The sequence below is a fragment of the Ciona robusta genome, chromosome 12, assembly GCF_009617815.1.
Source record: "Ciona robusta chromosome 12, ASM961781v2".
In the NCBI taxonomy this organism is placed as follows: domain Eukaryota; kingdom Metazoa; phylum Chordata; class Ascidiacea; order Phlebobranchia; family Cionidae; genus Ciona; species Ciona robusta.
The window spans coordinates 2874863-2896905 of NC_143246.1; the positions used below are offsets into that span (position 1 = coordinate 2874863).

Sequence of the window (22043 nt, forward strand, 5' to 3'; positions counted from 1 at the left end):
CCAAAGCCTAACTGTGGTACTATTTTTAAAAACCAAACCTTCCTTCGAGCCGGATTCGAACCAGCGACCTATGGATAACCAATTGCCTAACAACTACAGTCCACCGCTCTACCAACTGAGCTATCGAAGGCTCGTCTTCCTGACTACTAGTTGTAACTGGTTCTGCATATCTACATTTATTTTTGAGTGCCCACGTGTTGTTGCAAAATGCAAAATAGATAGAACTAAAGGCAATTTTTAAATATATTTGCTGTGTTGCTATATAATTTCTGAAAAGTGTAGAGCATTCACAAATTTCAAAACCATTCTTAACTCCCAACTGTGGTACTATTCAAAAAAATCAAACCATCCTTCGAGCCGGATTCGAACCAGCGACCTATGGATTACCAATTACGTAACAACTACAGTCCACCGCTCTACCAACTGAGCTATCGAAGGCTCTTACGCATGCAATTTAGTTGGAACCAGTTTATAATATATATATATCTCATTGCTTACGAATCGTTGCAAAAATACCACTAGGTAATACTAATAATATCTATAATCGATTTTGATTGCCCGTAAATTGTTGTAAAAATGCCAAATGGAATGAACCAAAGACAAATTTGGACAGCATTCCCAAAGTTATAATGCTTTATCAAAGCCTAACTGTGGTACTATTTTTAAAAACCAAATCTTCCTTCGAGCCGGATTCGAACCAGCGACCTATGGATAACCAATTGCGTAACAACTACAGTCCACCACTCTACCAACTGAGCTATCGAAGGCTCGTTTGCCTGACTATTAGTTGTAACTAGGTTAGCATATCTATATTTAACTTTGAATGCGCACGAATTGTTGCAAAAATACTAAATAGCTAGGACCAAAGACGACTTTAAAATACTTCTGCTGTGTTGCTATATCATTTCTGGAAATTTCAAAAGCATTCTTAACTCCCAACTGTGGTACTATTCAAAAAATCAAACCTTTCTTCGAGCCGGATTCGAACCAGCGACCTATGGATAACCAATTGCGTAACAAGTACAGTCCACCGCTCTACCAACTGAGCTATCGAAGGCTCGTCTTCCTGACTACTAGTTGTAACTGGTTCTGCATATCTAAGTTTATTTTGAATGCGCACGAATTGTTGCAAAAATGCTAAATACCTAGGACCAAAGACGACTTTAAAATACTTCTGCTGCGTTGCTATATAAATTCTGGAATGTGTACAGCATTCACAAATTTCAAAAGCTTTCTTAATTCCTAACTGTGGTACTATTTAAAAAAAAACCTTTCTTCGAGCCGGATTCAAACCAGCGACCTATGGATAACCAATTGAGTATCAACTACAGTCCACCGCTCTACCAACTGAGCTATCGAATGCTCTTACGCCTGCAATTTAGTTGGAACCAGTTTATAATATATATATCTCATTGCTTACAAATCGTTGCAAAAATACCACTAGGTAATACTAATAATATCTATAATCGATTTTGATTGCCCGTAAATTGTTGTAAAAATGCCAAATGGATAGGATCAAAGACAAATTTGTGCATCATTCCCAAACATATAATGCTATCTCAATGCCTAACTGTGGTAATATTTTTAAAAACAACCCTTCCTTCGAGCCGGATTCGAACCAGCGACCTATGGATAACCAATTGCGTAACAACTACAGTCCACCGCTCTACCAACTGAGCTATCGAAGGCTCGTTTGCCTGATTATTAGTTGTAACTAGGTTAGCATATCTATATTTAATTTTGAATGCGCACGAGTTGTTGCAAAAATGCTAAATAGCTAGGACCAAAGACGACTTTAAAATACTTCTGCTGTGTTGCTATATAATTTCTGGAATGTGTATAGCATTTACAAATTTCAAAAGCATTCTTAACTCCCAACTGCGGTACTATTCAAAAAATCAAACCTTCCTTCGAGCCGGACTCGTACCAGCGACCTATGGATAACCAATTGCCTAACAACTACAGTCCACCGCTCTACCAACTGCGCTATCGAAGGCTCGTTTGCTTGACTATTAGTTGCAACTAGTTTAGCATATCTATGTTTAATTTTGAATGCGCACGAATTGTTGCAAAAATGCTAAATAGCTGGAACCAAAGACGACTTTAAAATACTTCTGCTGTGTTGCTATATAAATTCTGGAATGTGTACAGCATTTACAAATTTCAAAAGCTTTCCCAATTCCTAACTGGTGGTACTATTTAAAAAAATTAAATCTTCCTTCGAGCCGGATTCGAACAAGCGACCTATGGATAACCAATTGCGTATCAACTACAGTCCACCGCTCTACCAACTGAGCTATCGATCGCTCTTACGCCTGCAATTTAGTTGGAACCAGTTTATAATATATATATCTCATTGATTACAAATCGTTGCAAAAATACCACTAGGTAATACTAATAATATCTATAATCGATTTTGATTGCCCGTAAATTGTTGTAAAAATGTCAAATGGATCGGATCAAAGACAAATTTGTGCATCATTCCCAAACATATAATGCTATCTCAATGCCTAACTGTGGTAATATTTTTAAAAAACAACCCTTCCTTCGAGCCGGATTCGAACCAGCGACCTATGGATAACCAATTGCGTAACAACTACAGTCCACCGCTCTACCAACTGGGCTATCGAAGGCTCGTTTGCCTGATTATTAGTTGTAACTAGGTTAGCATATCTATATTTAATTTTGAATGCGCACGAGTTGTTGCAAAAATGCTAAATAGCTAGGACCAAAGACGACTTTAAAATACTTCTGCTGTGTTGCTATATAATTTCTGGAATGTGTATAGCATTTACAAATTTCAAAAGCATTCATAACTCCCAAATGTGGTACTATTCAAAAAAATCAAACCTTCCTTCGAGCCGGATTCGAACCAGCGACCTATGGATAACCAATTGCGTAACAACTACAGTCCACCGCTCTACCAACTGAGCTATCGAAGGCTCGTATTCCTGACTACTAGTTGATTTTGATTGCCCGTAAATTGTTGTAAAAATGCCAAATGGAATGAACCAAAGACAAATTTGGACAGCATTCCCAAAGTTATAATGCTTTATCAAAGCCTAACTGTGGTACTATTTTTAAAAACCAAATCTTCCTTCGAGCCGGATTCGAACCAGCGACCTATGGATTACCAATTGCGTAACAACTACAGTCCACCGCTCTACCAAGTGAGCTATCGAAGGCTCGTCTTCCTGACTACTAGTTGATTTTGATTGCCCGTAAATTGTTGTAAAAATGCCAAATGGAATGAACCAAAGACAAATTTGGACAGCATTCCCAAAGTTATAATGCTTTATCAAAGCCTAACTGTGGTACTATTTTTAAAAACCAAACCTTCCTTCGAGCCGGACTCGAACCAGCGACCTATGGATAACCAATTGCGTAACAACTACAGTCCACCGCTCTACCAACTGAGCTATCGAAGGGTCGTCTTCCTGACTACTAGTTGTAACTGGTTGTGCATATCTACATTTATTTTTGAGTGCCCACGTGTTGTTGCAAAATGCAAAATAGATAGAACTAAAGGCAATTTTTAAATATATTTGCCGTGTTGCTATATAATTTCTGGAAAGTGTAGAGCATTCACAAATTTTAAAACCATTCTTAACTCCCAACTGTGGTACTATTCAAAAAAATCAAACCATCCTTCGAGCCGGATTCGAACCAGCGACCTATGGATTACCAATTACGTAACAACTACAGTCCACCGCTCTACCAACTGAGCTATCGAAGGCTCTTTCGCCTGCAATTTAGTTGGAACCAGTTTATAATATATATATCTCATTGCTTACGAATCGTTGCAAAAATACCACTAGGTAATACTAATAATATCTATAATCGATTTTGATTGCCCGTAAATTGTTGTAAAAATGCCAAATGGAATGAACCAAAGACAAATTTGGACAGCATTCCCAAAGTTATAATGCTTTATCAAAGCCTAACTGTGGTACTATTTTTAAAAACCAAACCTTCCTTCGAGCCGGATTCGAACCAGCGACCTATGGATAACCAATTGCGTAACAACTACAGTCCACCACTCTACCAACTGAGCTACCGAAGGCTCGTTTGCCTGACTATTAGTTGTAACTAGGTTAGCATATCTATATTTAACTTTGAATGCGCACGAATTGTTGCAAAAATGCTAAATAGCTAGGACCAAAGACGACTTTAAAATACTTCTGCTGTGTTGCTATATAATTTCTGGAAATTTCAAAAGCATTCTTAACTCCCAACTGTGGTACTATTCAAAAAATCAAACCTTCCTTCGAGCCGAATTCGAACCAGCGACCTATGGATAACTTCACAAATTTCAAAAGCTTTCCCAATTCCTAACTGGTGGTACTATTTAAAAAAATTAAATCTTCCTTCGAGCCGGATTCGAACCAGCGACCTATGAATATGCAATTGCGTATCAACTACAGTCCACCGCTCCACCAACTGAGCTATCGAAAGCTGTTACTTCCAGAATTTAGCTGGAACCAGTTCATAAAATTTGTATCTCATTACTTACGAATCGTTTCAAAAATACAACTAGTTCACAATATCTATAATTGATTTTGATTGCCCGTAAATTGTTGTAAAAATGCCAAATGGAATGAACCAAAGACAAATATGGACAGCATTCCCAAAATAATAATGCTTTATCAAAGCCTAACTGTGGTACTATTTTTAAAAACCAACCCTTCCTTCGAGCCGGATTCGAACCAGCGACCTATAGATAACCAATTGCGTAACAACTACAGTCCACCGCTCTACCAACTGAGCTATCGAAGGCTCGTCTTCCTGACTACTAGTGGCAACTTGTTCAGCATATCTACATTTATTTTTGAGTGCCCACGTATTGTTGCAAAAATGCAAAATAGATAGAACCAAGGGCAATTTTTAAATATATTTGCTGTGTTGCTATATAATTTCTGGAATGTGTAGAGCATTCACAAATTTCAAAAGCTTTCTTAATTCCTAACTGTGGTACTATTTTTAAAAAACAAACCTTCCTTCGAGCCGGATTCGAACCAGCGACCTATGGATAACCAATTGCGTAACAACTACAGTCCACCGCTCTACCAACTGAGCTATCGAAGGCTCGTTTGCCTGACTATTAGTTGTAACTAGGTTAGCATATCTATATTTAATTTGAATGCGCACGAATTGTTGCAAAAATGCTAAATAGCTAGGACCAAAGACGACTTTAAAATGCTTCTGCTGTGTTGCTATATAATTTCTGGAATGTGTATAGCATTTACAAATTTCAAAAGCATTCTTAACTCCCAACTGTGGTACTATTCAAAAAAATCAAACCTTCCTTCGAGCCGGATTCGAACCAGCGACCTATGGATAACCAATTGCGTAACAACTACAGTCCACCGCTCTACCAACTGAGCTATCGAAGGCTCGTATTCCTGACTACTAGTTGATTTTGATTGCCCGTAAATTGTTGTAAAAATGCCAAATGGAATGAACCAAAGACAAATTTGGACAGCATTCCCAAAGTTATAATGCTTTATCAAAGCCTAACTGTGGTACTATTTTTAAAAACCAAATCTTCCTTCGAGCCGGATTCGAACCAGCGACCTATGGATTACCAATTGCGTAACAGCTACAGTCCACCGCTCTACCAACTGAGCTATCGAAGGCTCGTCTTCCTGACTACTAGTTGATTTTGATTGCCCGTAAATTGTTGTAAAAATGCCAAATGGAATGAACCAAAGACAAATTTGGACAGCATTCCCAAAGGTATAATGCTTTATCAAAGCCTAACTGTGGTACTATTTTTAAAAACCAAACCTTCCTTCGAGCCGGATTCGAACCAGCGACCTATGGATAACCAATTGCGTAACAACTACAGTCCACCACTCTACCAACTGAGCTATCGAAGGCTCGTTTGCCTGACTATTAGTTGTAACTAGGTTAGCATATCTATATTTAACTTTGAATGCGCACGAATTGTTGCAAAAATGCTAAATAGCTAGGACCAAAGACGACTTTAAAATACTTCTGCTGTGTTGCTATATAATTTCTGGAATGTGTACAGCATTTACAAATTTCAAAAGCATTCTTAACTCCCAACTGTGGTACTATTCAAAAAAATCAAACCATCCTTCGAGCCGGATTCGAACCAGCGACCTATGGATTACCAATTACGTAACAACTACAGTCCACCGCTCTACCAACTGAGCTATCGAAGGCTCTTACGCCTGCAATTTAGTTGGAACCAGTTTATAATATATATATCTCATTGCTTACGAATCGTTGCAAAAATACCACTGGGTAATACTAATAATATCTATAATCGATTTTGATTGCCCGTAAATTGTTGTAAAAATGCCAAATGGAATGAACCAAAGACAAATTTGGACAGCATTCCCAAAGTTATAATGCTTTATCAAAGCCTAACTGTGGTACTATTTTTAAAAACCAAATCTTCCTTCGAGCCGGATTCGAACCAGCGACCTATGGATAACCAATTGCGTAACAACTACAGTCCACCACTCTACCAACTGAGCTATCGAAGGCTCGTTTGCCTGACTATTAGTTGTAACTAGGTTAGCATATCTATATTTAACTTTGAATGCGCACGAATTGTTGCAAAAATGCTAAATAGCTAGGACCAAAGACGACTTTAAAATACTTCTGCTGTGTTGCTATATAATTTCTGGAAATTTCCAAAGCATTCTTAACTCCCAACTGTGGTACTATTCAAAAAAATCAAATCTTTCTTCGAGCCGGATTCGAACCAGCGACCTATGGATAACCAATTGCCTAACAACCACAGTCCACCGCTCTACCAACTGAGCCATCGAAGGCTCGTTTGCCTGACTATTAGTTGCAAATATTTCAGCATATCTATATTTAATTTTCAATGCGCACGAATTGTTGCAAAAATGCTAAATAGCTAGGACCAAAGACGACTTTAAAATACTTCTGCTGTGTTGCTATATAATTTCTGGAATGTGTACAGTATTTACAAATTTCAAAAGCATTCTTAACTCCCAACTGTGGTACTATTCAAAAAAATCAAACCTTCCTTCGAGCCGAATTCGAACCAGCGACCTATGGATAACTTCACAAATTTCAAAAGCTTTCCCAATTCCTAACTGGCGGTACTATTTAAAAAAATTAAATCTTCCTTCGAGCCGGATTCGAACCAGCGACCTATGAATATGCAATTGCGTATCAACTACAGTCCACCGCTCCACCAACTGAGCTATCGAAAGCTGTTACTTCCAGAATTTAGCTGGAACCAGTTCATAAAATTTGTATCTCATTACTTACGAATCGTTTCAAAAATACAACTAGTTCACAATATCTATAATTGATTTTGATTGCCCGTAAATTGTTGTAAAAATGCCAAATGGAATGAACCAAAGACAAATATGGACAGCATTCCCAAAGTAATAATGCTTTATCAAAGCCTAACTGTGGTACTATTTTTAAAAACCAACCCTTCCTTCGAGCCGGATTCGAACCAGCGACCTATAGATAACCAATTGCGTAACAACTACAGTCCACCGCTCTACCAACTGAGCTATCGAAGGCTCGTCTTCCTGACTACTAGTGGCAACTTGTTCAGCATATCTACATTTATTTTTGAGTGCCCACGTATTGTTGCAAAAATGCAAAATAGATAGAACCAAAGGCAATTTTTAAATATATTTGCTGTGTTGCTATATAATTTCTGGAATGTGTAGAGCATTCACAAATTTAAAAAGCTTTCTTAATTCCTAACTGTGGTACTATTTTTAAAAAACAAACCTTCCTTCGAGCCGGATTCGAACCAGCGACCTATGGATAACCAATTGCGTAACAACTACAGTCCACCGCTCTACCAACTGAGCTATCGAAGGCTCGTTTGCCTGACTATTAGTTGTAACTAGGTTAGCATATATATATTTAATTTGAATGCGCACGAATTGTTGCAAAAATGCTAAATAGCTAGGACCAAAGACGACTTTAAAATACTTCTGCTGTGTTGCTATATAATTTCTGGAATGTGTATAGCATTTACAAATTTTAAAAGCATTCTTAACTCCCAACTGTGGTACTATTCAAAAAAATCAAACCTTCCTTCGAGCCGGATTCGAACCAGCGACCTATGGATAACCAAATGCCTAACAACTACAGTCTACCGCTCCACCAACTGAGCTATCGAAGGCTCGTTTGCCTGACTAGTAGTTGCAACTAGTTCAGCATATCTAAGTTTATTTTGAATGCGCAGGAATTGTTGCAAAAATGCTAAATAGCTAGAACCAAAGACGACCTTAAAATACTTCTGCTGTGTTGCTATATAAATTCTGGAATGTGTACAGTATTTACAAATTTCAAAAGCTTACCTAATTCCCAACTGTGGTAATATTTAAAAAAACAAACCTTCCTTCGAGCCGGATTCGAACCAGCGACCTATGGATAACCAATTGCGTAACAACTACAGTCCACCGCTCTACCAACTGAGCTATCGAAGGCTCGTCTTCCTGACTACTAGTTGATTTTGATTGCCCGTAAATTGTTGTAAAAATGCCAAATGGAATGAACCAAAGACAAATTTGGACAGCATTCCCAAAGTTATAATGCTTTATCAAAGCCTAACTGTGGTACTATTTTTAAAAACCAAATCTTCCTTCGAGCCGGATTCGAACCAGCGACCTATGGATAACCAATTGCGTAAATACTACAGTCCACCACTCTACCAACTGAGCTATCGAAGGCTCGTTTGCCTGACTATTAGTTGTAACTAGGTTAGCATATCTATATTTAACTTTGAATGCGCACGAATTGTTGCAAAAATGCTAAATAGCTAGGACCAAAGACGACTTTAAAATACTTCTGCTGTGTTGCTATATAATTTCTGGAATGTGTACAGCATTTACAAATTTCAAAAGCATTCTTAACTCCCAACTGTGGTACTATTCAAAAAAATCAAACCTTCCTTCGAGCCGGATTCGAACCAGCGACCTATGGATAACCAATTGCCTAACAACCACAGTCCACCGCTCTACCAACTGAGCCATCGAAGGCTCGTTTGCCTGACTATTAGTTGCAACTAGTTCAGCATATCTATATTTAATTTTCAATGCGCACGAATTGTTGCAAAAATGCTAAATAGCTAGGACCAAAGACGACTTTAAAATACTTCTGCTGTGTTGCTATATAATTTCTGGAATGTGTACAGCATTTACAAATTTCAAAAGCATTCTTAACTCCCAACTGTGGTACTATTCAAAAAAATCAAACCTTCCTTCGAGCCGAATTCGAACCAGCGACCTATGGATAACTTCACAAATTTCAAAAGCTTTCCCAATTCCTAACTGGTGGTACTATTTAAAAAAATTAAATCTTCCTTCGAGCCGGATTCGAACCAGCGACCTATGAATATGCAATTGCGTATCAACTACAGTCCACCGCTCCACCAACTGAGCTATCGAAAGCTGTTACTTCCAGAATTTAGCTGGAACCAGTTCATAAAATTTGTATCTCATTACTTACGAATCGTTTCAAAAATACAACTAGTTCACAATATCTATAATTGATTTTGATTGCCCGTAAATTGTTGTAAAAATGCCAAATGGAATGAACCAAAGACAAATTTGGACAGCATTCCCAAAGTTATAATGCTTTATCAAAGCCTAACTGTGGTACTATTTTTAAAAACCAAACCTTCCTTCGAGCCGGATTCGAACCAGCGACCTATGGATAACCAATTGCGTAACAACTACAGTCCACCGCTCTACCAACTGAGCTATCGAAGGCTCGTCTTCCTGACTACTAGTTGTAACTGGTTCTGCATATCTACATTTATTTTTGAGTGCCCACGTGTTGTTGCAAAATGCAAAATAGATAGAACTAAAGGCAATTTTTAAATATATTTGCTGTGTTGCTATATAATTTCTGGAAAGAGTGTAGAGCATTCACAAATTTCAAAACCATTCTTAACTCCCAACTGTGGTACTATTCAAAAAAATCAAACCATCCTTCGAGCCGGATTCGAACCAGCGACCTATGGATTACCAATTACGTAACAACTACAGTCCACCGCTCTACCAACTGAGCTATCGAAGGCTCTTACGCCTGCAATTTAGTTGGAACCAGTTTATAATATATATATCTCATTGCTTACGAATCGTTGCAAAAATACCACTAGGTAATACTAATAATATCTATAATCGATTTTGATTGCCCGTAAATTGTTGTAAAAATGTCAAATGGAATGAACCAAAGACAAATTTGGACAGCATTCCCAAAGTTATAATGCTTTATCAAAGCCTAACTGTGGTACTATTTTTAAAAAATAAATCTTCCTTCGAGCCGGATTCGAACCAGCGACCTATGGATAACCAATTGCGTAACAACTACAGTCCACCACTCTACCAACTGAGCTATCGAAGGCTCGTTTGCCTGACTATTAGTTGTAACTAGGTTAGCATATCTATATTTAACTTTGAATGCGCACGAATTGTTGCAAAAATGCTAAATAGCTAGGACCAAAGACGACTTTAAAATACTTCTGCTGTGTTGCTATATAATTTCTGGAATGTGTACAGCATTTACAAATTTCAAAAGCATTCTTAACTCCCAACTGTGGTACTATTCAAAAAAATCAAACCTTCCTTCGAGCCGGATTCGAACCAGCGACCTATGGATAACCAATTGCCTAACAACCACAGTCCACCGCTCTACCAACTGAGCCATCGAAGGCTCGTTTGCCTGACTATTAGTTGCAACTAGTTCAGCATATCTATATTTAATTTTCAATGCGCACGAATTGTTGCAAAAATGCTAAATAGCTAGGACCAAAGACGACTTTAAAATACTTCTGCTGTGTTGCTATATAATTTCTGGAATGTGTACAGCATTTACAAATTTCAAAAGCATTCTTAACTCCTAACTGTGGTACTATTCAAAAAAATCAAACCTTCCTTCGAGCCGAATTCGAACCAGCGACCTATGGATAACTTCACAAATTTCAAAAGCTTTCCCAATTCCTAACTGGTGGTACTATTTAAAAAAATTAAATCTTCCTTCGAGCCGGATTCGAACCAGCGACCTATGAATATGCAATTGCGTATCAACTACAGTCCACCGCTCCACCAACTGAGCTATCGAAGGCTCGTTTGCCTGACTATTAGTTGTAACTAGGTTAGCATATCTATATTTAACTTTGAATGCGCACGAATTGTTGCAAAAATGCTAAATAGCTAGGACCAAAGACGACTTTAAAATACTTCTGCTGTGTTGCTATATAATTTCTGGAATGTGTACAGCATTTACAAATTTCAAAAGCATTCTTAACTCCCAACTGTGGTACTATTCAAAAAAATCAAACCTTCCTTCGAGCCGGATTCGAACCAGCGACCTATGGATAACCAATTGCCTAACAACCACAGTCCACCGCTCTACCAACTGAGCCATCGAAGGCTCGTTTGCCTGACTATTAGTTGCAACTAGTTCAGCATATCTATATTTAATTTTCAATGCGCACGAATTGTTGCAAAAATGCTAAATAGCTAGGACCAAAGACGACTTTAAAATACTTCTGCTGTGTTGCTATATAATTTCTGGAATGTGTACAGCATTTACAAATTTCAAAAGCATTCTTAACTCCCAACTGTGGTACTATTCAAAAAAATCAAACCTTCCTTCGAGCCGAATTCGAACCAGCGACCTATGGATAACTTCACAAATTTCAAAAGCTTTCTCAATTCCTAACTGGTGGTACTATTTAAAAAAATTAAATCTTCCTTCGAGCCGGATTCGAACCAGCGACCTATGAATATGCAATTGCGTATCAACTACAGTCCATCGCTCCACCAACTGAGCTATCGAAAGCTGTTACTTCCAGAATTTAGCTGGAACCAGTTCATAAAATTTGTATCTCATTACTTACGAATCGTTTCAAAAATACAACTAGTTCACAATATCTATAATTGATTTTGATTGCCCGTAAATTGTTGTAAAAATGCCAAATGGAATGAACCAAAGACAAATTTGGACAGCATTCCCAAAGTTATAATGCTTTATCAAAGCCTAACTGTGGTACTATTTTTAAAAACCAAACCTTCCTTCGAGCCGAATTCGAACCAGCGACCTATGGATAACCAATTGCGTAACAACTACAGTCCACCGCTCTACCAACTGAGCTATCGAAGGCTCGTCTTCCTGACTACTAGTTGTAACTGGTTCTGCATATCTACATTTATTTTTGAGTGCCCACGTGTTGTTGCAAAATGCAAAATAGATAGAACTAAAGGCAATTTTTAAATATATTTGCTGTGTTGCTATATAATTTCTGGAAAGAGTGTAGAGCATTCACAAATTTCAAAACCATTCTTAACTCCCAACTGTGGTACTATTCAAAAAAATCAAAGCATCCTTCGAGCCGGATTCGAACCAGCGACCTATGGATTACCAATTACGTAACAACTACAGTCCACCGCTCTACCAACTGAGCTATCGAAGGCTCTTACGCCTGCAATTTAGTTGGAACCAGTTTATAATATATATATCTCATTGCTTACGAATCGTTGCAAAAATACCACTAGGTAATACTAATAATATCTATAATCGATTTTGATTGCCCGTAAATTGTTGTAAAAATGTCAAATGGAATGAACCAAAGACAAATTTGGACAGCATTCCCAAAGTTATAATGCTTTATCAAAGCCTAACTGTGGTACTATTTTTAAAAACCAAATCTTCCTTCGAGCCGGATTCGAACCAGCGACCTATGGATAACCAATTGCGTAACAACTACAGTCCACCACTCTACCAACTGAGCTATCGAAGGCTCGTTTGCCTGACTATTAGTTGTAACTAGGTTAGCATATCTATATTTAACTTTGAATGCGCACGAATTGTTGCAAAAATGCTAAATAGCTAGGACCAAAGACGACTTTAAAATACTTCTGCTGTGTTGCTATATAATTTCTGGAAATTTCAAAAGCATTCTTAACTCCCAACTGTGGTACTATTCAAAAAAATCAAATCTTCCTTCGAGCCGGATTCGAACCAGCGACCTATGGATAACCAATTGCCTAACAACAACCACAGTCCACCGCTCTAACAACTGAGCCATCGAAGGCTCGTTTGCCTGACTATTAGTTGCAACTAGTTCAGCATATCTATATTTAATTTTCAATGCGCACGAATTGTTGCAAAAATGCTAAATAGCTAGGACCAAAGACGACTTTAAAATACTTCTGCTGTGTTGCTATATAATTTCTGGAATGTGTACAGCATTTACAAATTTCAAAAGCATTCTTAACTCCCAACTGTGGTACTATTCAAAAAAATCAAACCTTCCTTCGTGCCGAATTCGAACCAGCGACCTATGGATAACTTCACAAATTTCAAAAGCTTTCCCAATTCCTAACTGGTGGTACTATTTAAAAAAATTAAAATCTTCCTTCGAGCCGGATTCGAACCAGCGACCTATGAATATGCAATTGCGTATCAACTACAGTCCACCGCTCCACCAACTGAGCTATCGAAAGCTGTTACTCCAGAATTGAGCTGGAAACCAGTTCATAAAATTTGTATCTCATTACTTACGAATCGTTTCAAAAATACAACTAGTTCACAATATCTATAATTGATTTTGATTGCCCGTAAATTGTTGTAAAAATGCCAAATGGAATGAACCAAAGACAAATATGGACAGCATTCCCAAAGTAATAATGCTTTATCAAAGCCTAACTGTGGTACTATTTTTAAAAACCAACCCTTCCTTCGAGCCGGATTCGAACCAGCGACCTATAGATAACCAATTGCGTAGCAACTACAGTCCACCGCTCTACCAACTGAGCTATCGAAGGCTCGTCTTCCTGACTACTAGTGGCAACTTGTTCAGCATATCTGCATTTATTTTTGAGTGCCACGTATTGTTGCAAAAATGCAAAATAGATAGAACCAAAGGCAATTTTTAAATATATTTGCTGTGTTGCTATATAATTTCTGGAATGTGTAGAGCATTCACAAATTTCAAAAGCTTTCTTAACTCCCAACTGTGGTACTATTCAAAAAAATCAAACCTTCCTTTGAGCCGGATTCGAACCAGCGACCTATGGATAACCAAATGCCTAACAACTACAGTCTACCGCTCCACCAACTGAGCTATCGAAGGCTCGTTTGCCTGACTAGTAGTTGCAACTAGTTCAGCATATCTAAGTTTATTTTGAATGCGCAGGAATTGTTGCAAAAATGCTAATAGCTAGAACCAAAGACGACCTTAAAATACTTCTGCTGTGTTGCTATATAAATTCTGGAATGTGTACAGTATTTACAAATTTCAAAAGCTTACCTAATTCCAACTGTGGTAATATTTAAAAAAACAAACCTTCCTTCGAGCCGGATTCGAACCAGCGACCTATGGATAACCAATTGCGTAACAACTACAGTCCACCGCTCTACCAACTGAGCTATCGAAGGCTCGTCTTCCTGACTAATAGTTGATTTTGATTGCCCGTAAATTGTTGTAAAAATGCCAAATGGAATGAACCAAAGACAAATTTGGACAGCATTCCCAAAGTTATAATGCTTTATCAAAGCCTAACTGTGGTACTATTTTTAAAAACCAAATCTTCCTTCGAGCCGGATTCGAACCAGCGACCTATGGATAACCAATTGCGTAACAACTACAGTCCACCGCTCTACCAACTGAGCTATCGAAGGCTCGTCTTCCTGACTACTAGTTGATTTTGATTGCCCGTAAATTGTTGTAAAAATGCCAAACGGAATGAACCAAAGACAATTTGAACAGCATTCCCAAAGTTATAATGCTTTATCAAAGCCTAACTGTGGCACTATTTTTAAAAACCAACCCTTCCTTCGAGCCGGATTCGAACCAGCGACCTATGGATAACCAATTGCGTAACAACTACAGTCCACCGCTCTACCAACTGAGCTATCGAAGGCTCGTCTTCCTGACTACTAGTTGATTTTGATTGCCCGTAAATTGTTGTAAAAATGCCAAATGGAATGAACCAAAGACAAATTTGGACAGCATTCCCAAAGTTATAATGCTTTATCAAAGCCTAACTGTGGTACTATTTTTAAAAACCAAACCTTCCTTCGAGCCGGATTCGAACCAGCGACCTATGGATAACCAATTGCGTAACAACTACAGTCCACCGCTCTACCAACTGAGCTATCGAAGGCTCGTCTTCCTGACTACTAGTTGTAACTGTTTCTGCATATCTACATTTATTTTTTAGTGCCCACGTGTTGTTGCAAAATGCAAAATAGATAGAACTAAAGGCAATTTTTAAATATATTTGCTGTGTTGCTATATAATTTCTGGAAAGTGTAGAGCATTCACAAATTTCAAAACCATTCTTAACTCCCAACTGTGGTACTAATCAAAAAAATCAAACCATCCTTCGAGCCGGATTCGAACCAGCGACCTATGGATTACCAATTACGTAACAACTACAGTCCACCGCTCTACAACTGAGCTATCGAAGGCTCTTACGCCTGCAATTTAGTTGGAACCAGTTTATAATATATATATCTCATTGCTTACGAATCGTTGCAAAAATACCACTAGGTAATACTAATAATATCTATAATCGATTTTGATTGCCCGTAAATTGTTGTAAAAATGCCAAATGGAATGAACCAAAGACAAATTTGGACAGCATTCCCAAAGTTATAATGCTTTATCAAAGCCTAACTGTGGTACTATTTTTAAAAACCAAATCTTCCTTCGAGCCGGATTCGAACCAGCGACCTATGGATAACCAATGGCGTATCAACTACAGTCCACCACTCTACCAACTGAGCTATCGAAGCCTCTTACGCCTGAAATTTAGTTCTCATTGCTTACGAATCGTTGCAAAAATACCACTAGGTAATACTAATAATATTTATATTCGATTTTGATTGCCCGAAAATTGTTGTAAAAATGCCAAATGGATAGGATCAAAGACAAATGTGTGCAACATTCCCAAATACTTAATTCTATCTCAATGCCTAACTTATTTTTAAAAACCAACTCTTCCTTCGAGCCGGATTCGAACCAGCGACCTATGGATAACCAATTGCGTAACAACTACAGTCCACCACTCTACCAACTGAGCTATCGAAGGCTCGTTTGCCTGACTATTAGTTGTAACTAGGTTAGCATATCTATATTTAACTTTGAATGCGCACGAATTGTTGCAAAAATGCTAAATAGCTAGGACCAAAGACGACTTTAAAATACTTCTGCTGTGTTGCTATATAATTTCTGGAAATTTCAAAAGCATTCTTAACTCCCAACTGTGGTACTATTCAAAAAAATCAAATCTTCCTTCGAGCCGGATTCGAACCAGCGACCTATGGATAACCAATTGCCTAACAACCACAGTCCACCACTCTACCAACTGAGCTATCGAAGGCTCGTTTGCCTGACTATTAGTTGTAACTAGGTTAGCATATCTATATTTAACTTTGAATGCGCACGAATTGTTGCAAAAATGCTAAATAGCTAGGACCAAAGACGACTTTAAAATACTTCTGCTGTGTTGCTATATAATTTCTGGAAATTTCAAAAGCATTCTTAACTCCCAACTGTGATACTATTTAAAAAAACAAACCTTCCTTCGAGCCGAATTCGAACCAGCGACCTATGGATAACTTAACAAATTTCAAAAGCTTTCCCAATTCCTAACTGGTGGTACTATTTAAAAAAATTATATCTTCCTTCGAGCCGGATTCGAACCAGCGACCTATGAATATGCAATTGCGTATCAACTACAGTCCACCGCTCCACCAACTGAGCTATCGAAAGCTCTTACTTCCAGAATTTAGCTGGAACCAGTTCATAAAATTTGTATCTCATTACTTACGAATCGTTTCAAAAATACAACTAGTTCACAATATCTATAATTGATTTTGATTGCCCGTAAATTGTTGTAAAAATGCCAAATGGAATGAACCAAAGACAAATTTGGACAGCATTCCCAAAGTAATAATGCTTTATCAAAGCCTAACTGTGGTACTATTTTTAAAAACCAACCCTTCCTTCGAGCCGGATTCGAACCAGCGACCTATAGATAACCAATTGCGTAACAACTACAGTCCACCGCTCTACCAACTGAGCTATCGAAGGCTCGTCTTCCTGAATACTAGTGGCAACTAGTTCAGCATATCTACATTTATTTTTGAGTGCCCACGTATTGTTGCAAAAATGCAAAATAGATAGAACCAAAGGCAATTTTTAAATATATTTGCTGTGTTGCTATATAATTTCTGGAATGTGTAGAGCATTCACAAATTTCAAAAGCTTTCTTAATTCCTAACTGTGGTACTATTTTTAAAAAACAAACCTTCCTTCGAGCCGGATTCGAACCAGGGACCTATGGATAACCAATTGCGTAACAACTACAGTCCACCGCTCCACCAACTGAGCTATCGAAAGCTCGTCTTCCTGACTACTAGTTGATTTTGATTGCCCGTAAATTGTTGTAAAAATGCCAAATGGAATGAACCAAAGACAAATTTGGACAGCATTCCCAAAGTTATAATGCTTTATCAAAGCCTAACTGTGGTACTATTTTTAAAAACCAAACCTTCCTTCGAGCCGGATTCGAACCAGCGACCTATGGATAACCAATTGCGTAACAACTACAGTCCACCGTTCTACCAACTGAGCTATCGAAGGCTCGTCTTCCTGACTACTAGTTGATTTTGATTGCCCGTAAATTGTTGTAAAAATGCCAAACGGAATGAACCAAAGACAAATTTGAACAGCATTCCCAAAGTTATAATGCTTTATCAAAGCCTAACTGTGGCACTATTTTTAAAAACCAACCCTTCCTTCGAGCCGGATTCGAACCAGCGACCTATGGATTACCAATTACGTAACAACTACAGTCCACCGCTCTACCAACTGAGCTATCGAAGGCTCTTACGCCTGCAATTTAGTTGGAACCAGTTTATAATATATATATCTCATTGCTTACGAATCGTTGCAAAAATACCACTAGGTAATACTAATAATATCTATAATCGATTTTGATTGCCCGTAAATTGTTGTAAAAATGCCAAATGGAATGAACCAAAGACAAATTTGGACAGCATTCCCAAAGTTATAATGCTTTATCAAAGCCTAACTGTGGTACTATTTTTAAAAACCAAATCTTCCTTCGAGCCGGATTCGAACCAACGACCTATGGATAACCAATTGCGTAACAACTACAGTCCACCACTCTACCAACTGAGCTATCGAAGGCTCGTTAGCCTGACTATTAGTTGTAACTAGGTTAGCATATCTATATTTAACTTTGAATGCGCACGAATTGTTGCAAAAATGCTAAATAGCTAGGACCAAAGACGACTTTAAAATACTTCTGCTGTGTTGCTATATAATTTCTGGAATGTGTACAGCATTTACAAATTTCAAAAGCATTCTTAACTCCCAACTGTGGTACTATTCAAAAAAATCAAACCTTCCTTCGAGCCGGATTCGAACCAGCGACCTATGGATAACCAATTGCCTAACAACCACAGTCCACCGCTCTACCAACTGAGCCATCGAAGGCTCGTTTGCCTGACTATTAGTTGCAACTAGTTCAGCATATCTATATTTAATTTTCAATGCGCACGAATTGTTGCAAAAATGCTAAATAGCTAGGACCAAAGACGACTTTAAAATACTTCTGCTGTGTTGCTATATAATTTCTGGAATGTGTACAGCATTTACAAATTTCAAAAGCATTCTTAACTCCCAACTGTGGTACTATTCAAAAAAATCAAACCTTCCTTCGAGCCGAATTCGAACCAGCGACCTATGGATAACTTCACAAATTTCAAAAGCTTTCCCAATTCCTAACTGGTGGTACTATTTAAAAAAATTAAATCTTCCTCCGAGCCGGATTCGAACCAGCGACCTATGAATATGCAATTGCGTATCAACTACAGTCCACCGCTCCAGCAACTGAGCTATCGAAAGCTGTTACTTCCAGAATTTAGCTGGAACCAGTTCATAAAATTTGTATCTCATTACTTACGAATCGTTTCAAAAATACAACTAGTTCACAATATCTATAATTGATTTTGATTGCCCGTAAATTGTTGTAAAATGCCAAATGGAATGAACCAAAGACAAATTTGGACAGCATTCCCAAAGTTATAATGCTTTATCAAAGCCTAACTGTGGTACTATTTTTAAAAACCAAACCTTCCTTCGAGCCGGATTCGAACCAGCGACCTATGGATAACCAATTGCGTAACAACTACAGTCCACCGCTCTACCAACTGAGCTATCGAAGGCTCGTCTTCCTGACTACTAGTTGTAACTGGTTCTGCATATCTACATTTATTTTTGAGTGCCCACGTGTTGTTGCAAAATGCAAAATAGATAGAACTAAAGGCAATTTTTAAATATATTTGCTGTGTTGCTATATAATTTCTGGAAAGAGTGTAGAGCATTCACAAATTTCAAAACCATTCTTAACTCCCAACTGTGGTACTATTCAAAAAAATCAAACCATCCTTCGAGCCGGATTCGAACCAGCGACCTATGGATTACCAATTACGTAACAACTACAGTCCACCGCTCTACCAACTGAGCTATCGAAGGCTCTTACGCCTGCAATTTAGTTGGAACCAGTTTATAATATATATATCTCATTGCTTACGAATCGTTGCAAAAATACCACTAGGTAATACTAATAATATCTATAATCGATTTTGATTGCCCGTAAATTGTTGTAAAAATGCCAAATGGAATGAACCAAAGACAAATTTGGACAGCATTCCCAAAGTTATAATGCTTTATCAAAGCCTAACTGTGGTACTATTTTTAAAAACCAAATCTTCCTTCGAGCCGGATTCGAACCAGCGACCTATGGATAACCAATTGCGTAACAACTACAGTCCACCACTCTACCAACTGAGCTATCGAAGCCTCTTACGCCTGAAATTTAGTTCTCATTGCTTACGAATCGTTGCAAAAATACCACTAGGTAATACTAATAATATTTATATTCGATTTTGATTGCCCGAAAATTGTTGTAAAAATGCCAAATGGATAGGATCAAAGACAAATGTGTGCAACATTCCCAAATACTTAATTCTATCTCAATGCCTAACTTATTTTTAAAAACCAACTCTTCCTTCGAGCCGGATTCGAACCAGCGACCTATGGATAACCAATTGCGTAACAACTACAGTCCACCACTCTACCAACTGAGCTATCGAAGGCTCGTTTGCCTGACTATTAGTTGTAACTAGGTTAGCATATCTATATTTAACTTTGAATGCGCACGAATTGTTGCAAAAATGCTAAATAGCTAGGACCAAAGACGACTTTAAAATACTTCTGCTGTGTTGCTATATAATTTCTGGAAATTTCAAAAGCATTCTTAACTCCCAACTGTGGTACTATTCAAAAAAATCAAATCTTCCTTCGAGCCGGATTCGAACCAGCGACCTATGGATAAACAATTGCCTAACAACCACAGTCCACCACTCTACCAACTGAGCTATCGAAGGCTCGTTTGCCTGACTATTAGTTGTAACTAGGTTAGCATATCTATATTTAACTTTGAATGCGCACGAATTGTTGCAAAAATGCTAAATAGCTAGGACCAAAGACGACTTTAAAATACTTCTGCTGTGTTGCTATATAATTTCTGGAAATTTCAAAAGCATTCTTAACTCCCAACTGTGATACTATTTAAAAAAACAAACCTTCCTTCGAGCCGAATTCGAACCAGCGACCTATGGATAACTTAACAAATTTCAAAAGCTTTCCCAATTCCTAACTGGTGGTACTATTTAAAAAATTATATCTTCCTTCGAGCCGGATTCGAACCAGCGACCTATGAATATGCAATTGCGTATCAACTACAGTCCACCGCTCCACCAACTGAGCTATCGAAAGCTCTTACTTCCAGAATTTAGCTGGAACCAGTTCATAAAATTTGTATCTCATTACTTACGAATCGTTTCAAAAATACAACTAGTTCACAATATCTATAATTGATTTTGATTGCCCGTAAATTGTTGTAAAAATGCCAAATGGAATGAACCAAAGACAAATTTGGACAGCATTCCCAAAGTAATAATGCTTTATCAAAGCCTAACTGTGGTACTATTTTTAAAAACCAACCCTTCCTTCGAGCCGGATTCGAACCAGCGACCTATAGATAACCAATTGCGTAACAACTACAGTCCACCGCTCTACCAACTGAGCTATCGAAGGCTCGTCTTCCTGACTACTAGTGGCAACTAGTTCAGCATATCTACATTTATTTTTGAGTGCCCACGTATTGTTGCAAAAATGCAAAATAGATAGAACCAAAGGCAATTTTTAAATATATTTGCTGTGTTGCTATATAATTTCTGCAATGTGTAGAGCATTCACAAATTTCAAAAGCTTTCTTAATTCCTAACTGTGGTACTATTTTAAAAAAACAAACCTTCCTTCGAGCCGGATTCGAACCAGGGACCTATGGATAACCAATTGCGTAACAACTACAGTCCACCGCTCTACCAACTGAGCTATCGAAAGCTCGTCTTCCTGACTACTAGTTGATTTTGATTGCCCGTAAATTGTTGTAAAAATGCCAAATGGAATGAACCAAAGACAAATTTGGACAGCATTCCCAAAGTTATAATGCTTTATCAAAGCCTAACTGTGGTACTATTTTTAAAAACCAAACCTTCCTTCGAGCCGGATTCGAACCAGCGACCTATGGATAACCAATTGCGTAACAACTACAGTCCACCGCTCTACCAACTGAGCTATCGAAGGCTCGTTTGCCTGACTATTAGTTGTAACTAGGTTAGCATATCTATATTTAATTTGAATGCGCACGAATTGTTGCAAAAATGCTAAATAGCTAGGACCAAAGACGACTTTAAAATACTTCTGCTGTGTTGCTATATAATTTCTGGAATGTGTATAGCATTTACAAATTTCAAAAGCATTCTTAACTCCCAACTGTGGTACTATTCAAAAAAATCAAACCTTCCTTCGAGCCGGATTCGAACCAGCGACCTATGGATAACCAATTGCGTAACAACTACAGTCCACCGCTCTACCAACTGAGCTATCGAAGGCT

At 37.9% G+C, this 22043-nt stretch overlaps 32 non-coding genes across 32 annotated transcripts; all 32 read right to left on the minus strand.

Moving 5' to 3' along the window:
- Nucleotides 1-40: 40 nt before the first annotated feature.
- Trnay-gua (transfer RNA tyrosine (anticodon GUA)) lies at nt 41-130 on the minus strand. The gene is given in 2 exon segments: nt 41-76; nt 94-130. It is a non-coding gene; the product is annotated as a tRNA-Tyr (tRNA).
- A 218-nt stretch (nt 131-348) lies between these two features.
- On the minus strand, nt 349-438 carry Trnay-gua (transfer RNA tyrosine (anticodon GUA)). Its single transcript is given in 2 exon segments — nt 349-384; nt 402-438. It is a non-coding gene; the product is annotated as a tRNA-Tyr (tRNA).
- Nucleotides 439-1598: 1160 nt separating this feature from the next.
- On the minus strand, nt 1599-1688 carry Trnay-gua (transfer RNA tyrosine (anticodon GUA)). Its single transcript is given in 2 exon segments — nt 1599-1634; nt 1652-1688. It is a non-coding gene; the product is annotated as a tRNA-Tyr (tRNA).
- A 1164-nt stretch (nt 1689-2852) lies between these two features.
- Trnay-gua (transfer RNA tyrosine (anticodon GUA)) lies at nt 2853-2942 on the minus strand. Its single transcript is given in 2 exon segments — nt 2853-2888; nt 2906-2942. It is a non-coding gene; the product is annotated as a tRNA-Tyr (tRNA).
- Nucleotides 2943-3338: 396 nt separating this feature from the next.
- Nucleotides 3339-3428, minus strand: Trnay-gua (transfer RNA tyrosine (anticodon GUA)). Its single transcript is given in 2 exon segments — nt 3339-3374; nt 3392-3428. It is a non-coding gene; the product is annotated as a tRNA-Tyr (tRNA).
- Nucleotides 3429-3646: 218 nt separating this feature from the next.
- Nucleotides 3647-3736, minus strand: Trnay-gua (transfer RNA tyrosine (anticodon GUA)). The gene is given in 2 exon segments: nt 3647-3682; nt 3700-3736. It is a non-coding gene; the product is annotated as a tRNA-Tyr (tRNA).
- Nucleotides 3737-4995: 1259 nt separating this feature from the next.
- Trnay-gua (transfer RNA tyrosine (anticodon GUA)) lies at nt 4996-5085 on the minus strand. The gene is given in 2 exon segments: nt 4996-5031; nt 5049-5085. It is a non-coding gene; the product is annotated as a tRNA-Tyr (tRNA).
- A 218-nt stretch (nt 5086-5303) lies between these two features.
- Trnay-gua (transfer RNA tyrosine (anticodon GUA)) lies at nt 5304-5393 on the minus strand. Its single transcript is given in 2 exon segments — nt 5304-5339; nt 5357-5393. It is a non-coding gene; the product is annotated as a tRNA-Tyr (tRNA).
- Nucleotides 5394-5546: 153 nt separating this feature from the next.
- Nucleotides 5547-5636, minus strand: Trnay-gua (transfer RNA tyrosine (anticodon GUA)). The gene is given in 2 exon segments: nt 5547-5582; nt 5600-5636. It is a non-coding gene; the product is annotated as a tRNA-Tyr (tRNA).
- A 462-nt stretch (nt 5637-6098) lies between these two features.
- Trnay-gua (transfer RNA tyrosine (anticodon GUA)) lies at nt 6099-6188 on the minus strand. The gene is given in 2 exon segments: nt 6099-6134; nt 6152-6188. It is a non-coding gene; the product is annotated as a tRNA-Tyr (tRNA).
- A 528-nt stretch (nt 6189-6716) lies between these two features.
- Trnah-gug (transfer RNA histidin (anticodon GUG)) lies at nt 6717-6806 on the minus strand. Its single transcript is given in 2 exon segments — nt 6717-6752; nt 6770-6806. It is a non-coding gene; the product is annotated as a tRNA-His (tRNA).
- A 951-nt stretch (nt 6807-7757) lies between these two features.
- Trnay-gua (transfer RNA tyrosine (anticodon GUA)) lies at nt 7758-7847 on the minus strand. The gene is given in 2 exon segments: nt 7758-7793; nt 7811-7847. It is a non-coding gene; the product is annotated as a tRNA-Tyr (tRNA).
- Nucleotides 7848-8372: 525 nt separating this feature from the next.
- Nucleotides 8373-8462, minus strand: Trnay-gua (transfer RNA tyrosine (anticodon GUA)). The gene is given in 2 exon segments: nt 8373-8408; nt 8426-8462. It is a non-coding gene; the product is annotated as a tRNA-Tyr (tRNA).
- A 462-nt stretch (nt 8463-8924) lies between these two features.
- Trnah-gug (transfer RNA histidin (anticodon GUG)) lies at nt 8925-9014 on the minus strand. The gene is given in 2 exon segments: nt 8925-8960; nt 8978-9014. It is a non-coding gene; the product is annotated as a tRNA-His (tRNA).
- A 642-nt stretch (nt 9015-9656) lies between these two features.
- On the minus strand, nt 9657-9746 carry Trnay-gua (transfer RNA tyrosine (anticodon GUA)). The gene is given in 2 exon segments: nt 9657-9692; nt 9710-9746. It is a non-coding gene; the product is annotated as a tRNA-Tyr (tRNA).
- A 220-nt stretch (nt 9747-9966) lies between these two features.
- Nucleotides 9967-10056, minus strand: Trnay-gua (transfer RNA tyrosine (anticodon GUA)). The gene is given in 2 exon segments: nt 9967-10002; nt 10020-10056. It is a non-coding gene; the product is annotated as a tRNA-Tyr (tRNA).
- Nucleotides 10057-10602: 546 nt separating this feature from the next.
- Trnah-gug (transfer RNA histidin (anticodon GUG)) lies at nt 10603-10692 on the minus strand. Its single transcript is given in 2 exon segments — nt 10603-10638; nt 10656-10692. It is a non-coding gene; the product is annotated as a tRNA-His (tRNA).
- A 630-nt stretch (nt 10693-11322) lies between these two features.
- Nucleotides 11323-11412, minus strand: Trnah-gug (transfer RNA histidin (anticodon GUG)). The gene is given in 2 exon segments: nt 11323-11358; nt 11376-11412. It is a non-coding gene; the product is annotated as a tRNA-His (tRNA).
- A 952-nt stretch (nt 11413-12364) lies between these two features.
- Nucleotides 12365-12454, minus strand: Trnay-gua (transfer RNA tyrosine (anticodon GUA)). Its single transcript is given in 2 exon segments — nt 12365-12400; nt 12418-12454. It is a non-coding gene; the product is annotated as a tRNA-Tyr (tRNA).
- A 528-nt stretch (nt 12455-12982) lies between these two features.
- On the minus strand, nt 12983-13075 carry Trnah-gug (transfer RNA histidin (anticodon GUG)). Its single transcript has 2 exons — nt 13039-13075; nt 12983-13018 (listed from the first exon to the last, which is right to left on the minus strand). It is a non-coding gene; the product is annotated as a tRNA-His (tRNA).
- A 1256-nt stretch (nt 13076-14331) lies between these two features.
- Trnay-gua (transfer RNA tyrosine (anticodon GUA)) lies at nt 14332-14421 on the minus strand. Its single transcript is given in 2 exon segments — nt 14332-14367; nt 14385-14421. It is a non-coding gene; the product is annotated as a tRNA-Tyr (tRNA).
- A 153-nt stretch (nt 14422-14574) lies between these two features.
- On the minus strand, nt 14575-14664 carry Trnay-gua (transfer RNA tyrosine (anticodon GUA)). Its single transcript is given in 2 exon segments — nt 14575-14610; nt 14628-14664. It is a non-coding gene; the product is annotated as a tRNA-Tyr (tRNA).
- Nucleotides 14665-14816: 152 nt separating this feature from the next.
- Trnay-gua (transfer RNA tyrosine (anticodon GUA)) lies at nt 14817-14906 on the minus strand. Its single transcript is given in 2 exon segments — nt 14817-14852; nt 14870-14906. It is a non-coding gene; the product is annotated as a tRNA-Tyr (tRNA).
- Nucleotides 14907-15059: 153 nt separating this feature from the next.
- On the minus strand, nt 15060-15149 carry Trnay-gua (transfer RNA tyrosine (anticodon GUA)). Its single transcript is given in 2 exon segments — nt 15060-15095; nt 15113-15149. It is a non-coding gene; the product is annotated as a tRNA-Tyr (tRNA).
- Nucleotides 15150-16280: 1131 nt separating this feature from the next.
- On the minus strand, nt 16281-16370 carry Trnah-gug (transfer RNA histidin (anticodon GUG)). The gene is given in 2 exon segments: nt 16281-16316; nt 16334-16370. It is a non-coding gene; the product is annotated as a tRNA-His (tRNA).
- Nucleotides 16371-17788: 1418 nt separating this feature from the next.
- On the minus strand, nt 17789-17878 carry Trnay-gua (transfer RNA tyrosine (anticodon GUA)). Its single transcript is given in 2 exon segments — nt 17789-17824; nt 17842-17878. It is a non-coding gene; the product is annotated as a tRNA-Tyr (tRNA).
- Nucleotides 17879-18424: 546 nt separating this feature from the next.
- On the minus strand, nt 18425-18514 carry Trnah-gug (transfer RNA histidin (anticodon GUG)). Its single transcript is given in 2 exon segments — nt 18425-18460; nt 18478-18514. It is a non-coding gene; the product is annotated as a tRNA-His (tRNA).
- A 641-nt stretch (nt 18515-19155) lies between these two features.
- Trnay-gua (transfer RNA tyrosine (anticodon GUA)) lies at nt 19156-19245 on the minus strand. The gene is given in 2 exon segments: nt 19156-19191; nt 19209-19245. It is a non-coding gene; the product is annotated as a tRNA-Tyr (tRNA).
- A 220-nt stretch (nt 19246-19465) lies between these two features.
- On the minus strand, nt 19466-19555 carry Trnay-gua (transfer RNA tyrosine (anticodon GUA)). Its single transcript is given in 2 exon segments — nt 19466-19501; nt 19519-19555. It is a non-coding gene; the product is annotated as a tRNA-Tyr (tRNA).
- An 824-nt stretch (nt 19556-20379) lies between these two features.
- On the minus strand, nt 20380-20469 carry Trnah-gug (transfer RNA histidin (anticodon GUG)). Its single transcript is given in 2 exon segments — nt 20380-20415; nt 20433-20469. It is a non-coding gene; the product is annotated as a tRNA-His (tRNA).
- Nucleotides 20470-21643: 1174 nt separating this feature from the next.
- Nucleotides 21644-21733, minus strand: Trnay-gua (transfer RNA tyrosine (anticodon GUA)). Its single transcript is given in 2 exon segments — nt 21644-21679; nt 21697-21733. It is a non-coding gene; the product is annotated as a tRNA-Tyr (tRNA).
- A 218-nt stretch (nt 21734-21951) lies between these two features.
- Nucleotides 21952-22041, minus strand: Trnay-gua (transfer RNA tyrosine (anticodon GUA)). The gene is given in 2 exon segments: nt 21952-21987; nt 22005-22041. It is a non-coding gene; the product is annotated as a tRNA-Tyr (tRNA).
- Between the last annotated feature and the right edge of the window lie 2 nt (nt 22042-22043).